This window comes from Alligator mississippiensis, chromosome 3 (assembly GCF_030867095.1).
Source record: "Alligator mississippiensis isolate rAllMis1 chromosome 3, rAllMis1, whole genome shotgun sequence".
Taxonomy (NCBI): Eukaryota; Metazoa; Chordata; order Crocodylia; family Alligatoridae; genus Alligator; species Alligator mississippiensis.
This window is the reverse complement of record NC_081826.1, coordinates 81026928-81034126: the sequence shown is the minus strand read 5'-3', so window position 1 is coordinate 81034126 and position 7199 is coordinate 81026928.

Below are 7199 nucleotides of genomic sequence, written 5' to 3'. Positions count from 1 at the left end.
CCAGTTTATACTTAAACACTTCAAATAAAGGGAGTCCACAACCTCTCCAGGTAATCTGTTCCAACATTTAACCACCTTTACAGTTGGGCAGAAAGCAAAGTAGAAGTACATCTTATAGACTAACTGAATCAGAAGTGATTCAACCTAATACCTAACCTATATCTCCCTTGTTGCAATTTAAAGTCGTTATTCCTCCTGTCCCCTGTGAACAACTGAAAGTTAGCATCATAGCAACTCTTTTGGATTTGGTGTCTGCTAATAAATTCTCCCACAGTCTTCTCCAAACTAAATCCCAAGTCTTCCAGCTTTTCTCATGTCAGGTTTTCTAGACCTCTAATCATTTTTGTTGCTCTTCTGCGGACTCTTCCAATTTGTCTATGTCTTTCTTAAAGCGTGGTACCCTAAACAGAATCACTGTATTGGAGGAAGCTTCATCAGTGCTGAATCAAGTATAAAAGTCGCTGCATGTTAAGTCACATACGCAAGTCATGGGAAATGTCAGGCAGGCTGGGACACAGATACAGGAGAAGCTTCCTCTGCCAGAAACATTTGCCTTGTTTTCTAAAGCTTTATTTGAAGCTGATTTTATTGATGGCACATGAGAAAATAATGCAACAAGGCCTCAATACTGAAACAGCAATTTACGTTCTAAGCAATATATTATTTATTTATTTTTAAATCTTTGGTCTCAGAACCATTACTTTCTTTTAATGTTTTTCCCTGAAGTGAAACAGAAGTTCTACTTCCTTATGAGCTGGAAAAGGTAGTTTTTTAATTAACTGCCCAGAGAACAGATTAACAATATTTGAATCAGAATGAGAGCATAATGAAACCTTTATCTCATTATAAGAGATTATGGGGAGATTATGCCATTGTGATTCAACTAAGAATGTTCCTTAGTGCTTTAGAATCTGTCTATAGGTGAGGGGGAAACAAATACAGTATTTAGGCAACCGCTAGAAGATACTGATAGCAGAAGGACTAGTATTATATAATATTTTCATTATGTTCAGGCTCAGATGTTCCAATCAGGATCAGTGCCAAGTTTTGTTAAATTAGGAAAACATGGTCCCTTTCCCCCAAAGATCTTGCTGCCTAAAATTAAATGGGTTGGCTCAAAGGTATCCACAGCCTTAAAAATAATAATGAACTTAATAACAAAAAGCCCTCTGAGTTCATTGAAGCCAGAATTTCCTCCACTTGGTCTCATTATTACTTAGTCCCAACTCAAAAAATAATGTTATCCAAATGTTTTAGTTTAATCATATTATGACTAGTCTCCTGCAGTTGTCTTGAGACCCACTGACTTCAGTGCAGCCATAATTGCAGAATCAGAGCCTGAGAATTTTACAGCCAATATAATAAAGAGAAACCTCTCTGTAAAACTAATAAAAACAAGAGATAGCATCACTTCTTATTTGTTTGGTAACCTGTGGACTTATTTTTTAATGCTATTTCCCTCAGATTATTACTTGTAAAAGAACCCACTGTGAAGCTGATTTGTAAAAATAAAAAACAACTTCACCCAATCTCAAGGTCATCTCTGTTTCAAATCACTGTACTTACTCCAATCCACCCTCCCACCCCCGCATCATGAGGGAAAAAAGCCTCATATTGGATTTCAGTATCAGCCCAGAGGAGGCGACAGCTCAGCTCCTCCTTCAGCCCTGGGCCAAAGCTGGAACTGAGCTGCCATCTGCCCCAGGGTTTCTTGTATAGTGGGCAAGAGGGTGTGGGTCAGGGGGGTGCAGGCGAGACCCATGTGTGCAGCTCAGGAGGGAGTTGCAAGGAGCTGTACATTTCCCCTTGCCCCTACCACTTGCTTTCTGGCAAGGGATGTGGAGAGATAGGTACTGGGGCAGGGGGAAGACAGGAGGCAGGAGTCAGGCACAGGCATTGGGGGTCCAAGGGTCAGGCAGTAGGGGAGCAGGTAGCAGGGGTAGGCACAGGGGAGACAAAGGAAAGGGGAGGCCAATGGCAAGGGGCAGGGGTCTGGCCCCTCACCCTCCACCGCTGTTTTTCCCACCACAGCTCTAGGGCAGGTGGAACAAATTTAAAAGGACCCTCCAATAATTACATTCTATACCTGGAACATTACAGAAAATTATAATATTCCATGTATAGGACCTAATTATTGGGAGGGGTTCTCTTAAATTCAAAGTTGTCTTAGATTCAGGTAAATACAGTAAGCCTTTTTAAAATTTGTAAGTCATAATAAGGTTCATGAAAATAGTCAAGAAGATAGCACGTAACAAAATGTCTGTGAATGTGCAGGGAAGGTGGGTGGCAGAGCACCTTGGTGCCTGCCACTTTAAGGAGGAGAGCAGGCAGCTGATAGGTGCAAGCCAGCCCTGATGAGGCAGCCATTTTAAGATCCTGCTTCTTAGAGCTGAGGTGGCAGTCTGTTACCAGCAGCCAAGGGAGCAACACTACCCAGCTGCCCAAGGAACATCTTGGAAGTAAGGGCAGGAGCTATGGGGATGGCTGGAGCCTCCTGGTCCTGGGCATGACCTGAAACTGCACCCTGCCGGGCAAGGGTGGCCTGGCGGGGCTCTGTGGCAAGGGAGTCCCCCAGAAATACTAGGCCAGTTACGTCCCTAGTGAAACATGAGGGGCACCTGAAAACCCCAGCCCCTGCCTGCAGGTGGCTTACTAACATCAGAGGGAGGTAGGGCCAGGCATGCCCATGTGGGGCACCTGAGCCCTCAGGGGTGCAAGACCCCATAATGAAGTGGGGCCAGGCCAAAAAGGGGTAAGACCCTGGAGAGTAGTGGGGCCAGGCATCTCCATGCAGAAGGCACCTGAGCCCATTGAGGTGTAAGATAAGTAAAATGGGGCAAGTAATTGGCCCCAATTAGGGATGAGTTACCTGGTGTGGGGCTAGAAGTGAAGTCAAACCCTGGGCTGATTAATTGCTCAGCCACTGTGTAGATGAGGTTTGTGGGAGAGGCTCAAAAGGCTATGCCAGGGTTGGCCAAGGAGAGAAGGGATAAGCCTGGTAACCCATGTGGTCACTCAAGGGAGCAGGGCAGGGTGAATGAGGCCCGGAAAAGGGCATGAGTGTGAGAGGCCTAGTGAGAGCAGGTAGAGTGATAGAGGCCTCAGTGAGATGGGGACTGTATGAGTGAGGCCCTGGACAGGGCAGCATGAAAGAGGTCTAACCACGTCCTGAGTTTGCCTGGCCTCAGGCCAAAGCATAGGCCAGCTCAGAGATGACAGCTACGAGGCATGGGACACGATAGGGAGAGCTATGAGTCATGTGTTTACTGCCCTTGGACATCAGGGCACTCGAATGGCAGCCTCTCGCCTAATTAACATCTTTAATTTACAACAAGGCATGGCAGGTGAGTAAGACAGGCAGCTTGCCCAAAGACAGGCGAGGGGGCCAGTACTGTGACTGGGCCTGGGAGTTTGACCCCTGTCACAGCTATCAACCAGACAACAGATCGTGATAACTGGACTACATTTAAAACGAATAGCTTAGTGTTATAAAAACTTATCCTTATATCTATTTTCTGAACCATCCAAACATAGTGATAAAAACAGCTGTCTTGTCTACATTATAGCTTCTATCACTAGTAATAACAATGGAGCTACACCAATGCAAAAACAGGCTTACACCTTTTCCCATTGTATATTACCTAGAGGCAATGGGACAGCTGGGAGTAGAATCCAGGAGCATCTTATACACCTCCTCTTCGGTGGAGGGGTGCACTTTAATTAGAGCAGCTCTGACAGCTGCTCTAATTAAAGCACCCGCAGCATCACGTGTATTCAGCATCCCGCATTTCAAAATGGCAGCTGGGGCACTTTAACTAAAGTTTGTCTGACAAGCTTTAGTTAAAGCACCCTGCCACTACTTTGAAATGTGGGGATGTTGGATACACATGACGCAGAGGTTGCTGGAGCATGCTAATTAGCATGCTTCAGCAGAATCGCAGCAGATTCAGTTAGGTCTGCTCCAACACATGCTAATTACCATGCATTGGAAAAAAGGTCTGTCACATGTATAGGTGCCCCAGGAGTTCTGAATTGCCTGTTCTAGTCATTAATGGAGACTTTGTTAAGAAACATTTTGTAGTAATATACTCACCAAAACTGTTTAGCAGAGGGTTAGCCTTCTAGACAGCAAGCTTCTTTATACAGACATGCAAGCAAATATGGAATGTGTGTTTCTAGTGGATTTTTATTAAACTGAGTGAAATTACAGTCTCCACTTATATTTATCAGTCCTGGTATGTCTATCAAATGTCAGTATTCAAAAGGATTGGATAGCTGTGCCGGGGTTTTGAGAGGGGGGTCACGGTTGTAGACAAATGTACTTTGTTGGAGAAGTGATTAAATAGGAACTAAATAGACAAGGACAAACTTAGATACTTTGCTGAGTACCTATAGATTCATTAATATTTCCAAAACAACTACCACCCATATGTCTGGAACCATTTTTCTGGAAAGAGGTTATCACTAACCCAGCAGCTACTAGCAGAAGAGAAGGACCAGAAGCCTTACCAGTTATTTGATAAAAAAAATCCAACAATTCTTAATACATTCCTAATTCTCACATACTAATTACATCTCAAACAATGATCTCTATTCAGCTTCTATGTATTTTTAACTTGACTGATGCAGCTGCCACTGAAATAATAGGTCAAAGACATTTCCTTATGTTGTTCTAGAAACAAAGTTTGCTTTTCAGCTCATACCACTCCTCTGGAGAAGTTTGCAGATGCAGAGAACCAGTGTTTGTTATAATGTAAGCAATTTGGCAACCAAGCATTATGAAGCTAAAGGACTTATACACTTATCCAATTTGCAGGTAAGTGGAGTACACTGTACCATATTCTCGCATAGAACACGCCTTGGAATATATATTTGAAAAGCAGAATGGAGGAGAAAAGACTTTTTCCAAAGTTATGGATGCAAAAAGCAGGGCCAGAGCCTAATCTTCAGTGGAGTCACCTTCTCTTTCTTGATTAACTGCTGCTGTATACTGGTCTCCATGGGTGAAAAAAACTGAAGAGTTTTGAAGGCTATGAAATAGGAGGAAAGAGACCAAGAGCAGCAGACAGCAAAATGTCCCTAAAAAGGTTAATTTGAACAGTGGAACATCAAGGCCAAAGGAGAAATGATTGTTAACATCTCTGGAGTAAAGTACTGCCTGAATAGTAATACAACAGTTGGTGCACGGTGGAGCAGGAATCAAAACATGGTGCTTCTATCCTGGGCAGAAAGATCTACTTCCCTGGTTAATAAATGCACCCCAATTTTGGGGCACTGATTTTGGGAGGAAAGGTGCATGTTGTATTGTAGAAAATATGGTATTCAGAACAGCTTGTTCATCCAACCAATGGGTTTCTATAAAGTATTTACACTTGTTCCAAGTTTCCTTATTTCATATAATTCCAAAAAATATTCTCTTTATTCCTCACAGTGTTTTATTTAAGGTGAGGATAAGATTTTGAAAAGGAAATGTATCCTTTTTTTAGAATGTTCATTTGGACCATAATTATTCCTCCACACTAGGAAATTGCATGTTATTTCTAGCATTGCAAATCTGTTTTTCCTTTGCTAAAGTAGTGTTTGACATCTATCATACAGCTCTTCAGGTTATCAGAGAACAAGTTTCTCAAATATTGTATAGAATTTGTTGCCAGTTTGTATATAAAAGTTTGAGAGAGATAATGTCTCAAGATTACAGAAATGTACAGTGAGTGTTTCAGATCCAACAAAATTTATTTTAAAGCCAGATATCGCATATTTCTTTAGGTAATGATTTCAGAGAAATCCTCAGGTTAGCTAAAATTATTGCATCTCCAGCATATAAAACTATTTTCTAAAGCATTCTTACAAGTTTTATTTTTGTGATAAATCCATTATGCCCCCCATCATGCAAAATGTTCTGTGGACAATGCAGAGTAAAGGAAACAGTAAACAAACCTGTTCATATGGGACAGAATTGAAAAGCAGGCTTTTCCACTTTTCTCTTGGGGCTCTGTTAAACATTAATTTTAGGTGGCTCCTGAACCTCTTAACCCTTGGATTGTCCATACATTCATGTCTGAAACTAAGTTTAAGCACACTTCAGGTGGCTTAAATTTATGCCACTACATGGATCAGAGATAAACCTGCCCTGTTACCCAGCTCATGTTCCATTAGTGTGTGGCCACTCCCCAACTTGCAGTCCTCCAGCATCCCAGGATGCAGTGTTCCATCCACCACCCTCCTGTTCTGTGTGGACAAACTCCACACCCTGAAGACTACAACCCAGGAGGCAGTTCTGGCACCAAGCCAACTCCCCTTCCTTCCCCTAGAGCTGTGACCTTCCTACCTTCAGGGGTGCAACCCCAAGCAAACAGCCTGAAGAGCACATCCCAGGTACTAGGTCACAGGGCTTAGATACCAGGAGTGGGGTTAAGGGAGTTGAGAGGTGGAACAAGGTAAGGTGCCAGATTGGGTCCTTCCTTCTCAGGACAGGGGCAACAGTGCCCCCAAAAGTGCCTTGCCTTGCCATTCCCACTTTGCAGCCACCCTTGGAAGCACAACCAGCACCCCCTGCACTCCAGTCTCAAATTCCAAGTTATTAAAACATGAGACCTTTAATTTACTACTTTATTTCTTTTTAATTATTTTTCACTTTTTTTTTTATCCTTCAGTGTCTGACTTTTTCATTTCACTATCCATCCTCTATCCCCATTCCTTTTCACTTCCCAACCCCATCCCATTAACTCTCTGTCTCCCAGCTTCATGTTTCTGCTCCCCTCTCCCAACCCACCTCTCACACACCCACACCTGGAGCAGGGATAACCTGTACTGGCTCACCAGCCCCATAGTGGTAAATCACAGCTGTAGCTCTTAGCCAGGCCCCTGATCACCAGCCCTCTAGTGGCAAGTGATAGCTGTGCAGTTGGGGACAGTCAAGGAAAGTTTTTAGCCTTAAAGGTGTGACTGTTCCAAACTCAAGCTGGCACTAACACAGATCAACATCTGCGCAGCAAGAAGTGCAACATGTTAACAGGGGCCCTTAGTCGGACAATAACAATAGTATATTGCTGATCTGGTACCATGAGCGATTCCAAGACCTCTACAAATATCTGCAGACAAGGTTCCTTGGGTGAATTTGATATCTTTTATTAGACCAACCCAAATGGTTGGAGAATAGTTATTAAGCAAGCTTTCGGGTTCAAAAACCCTTCGTCAGG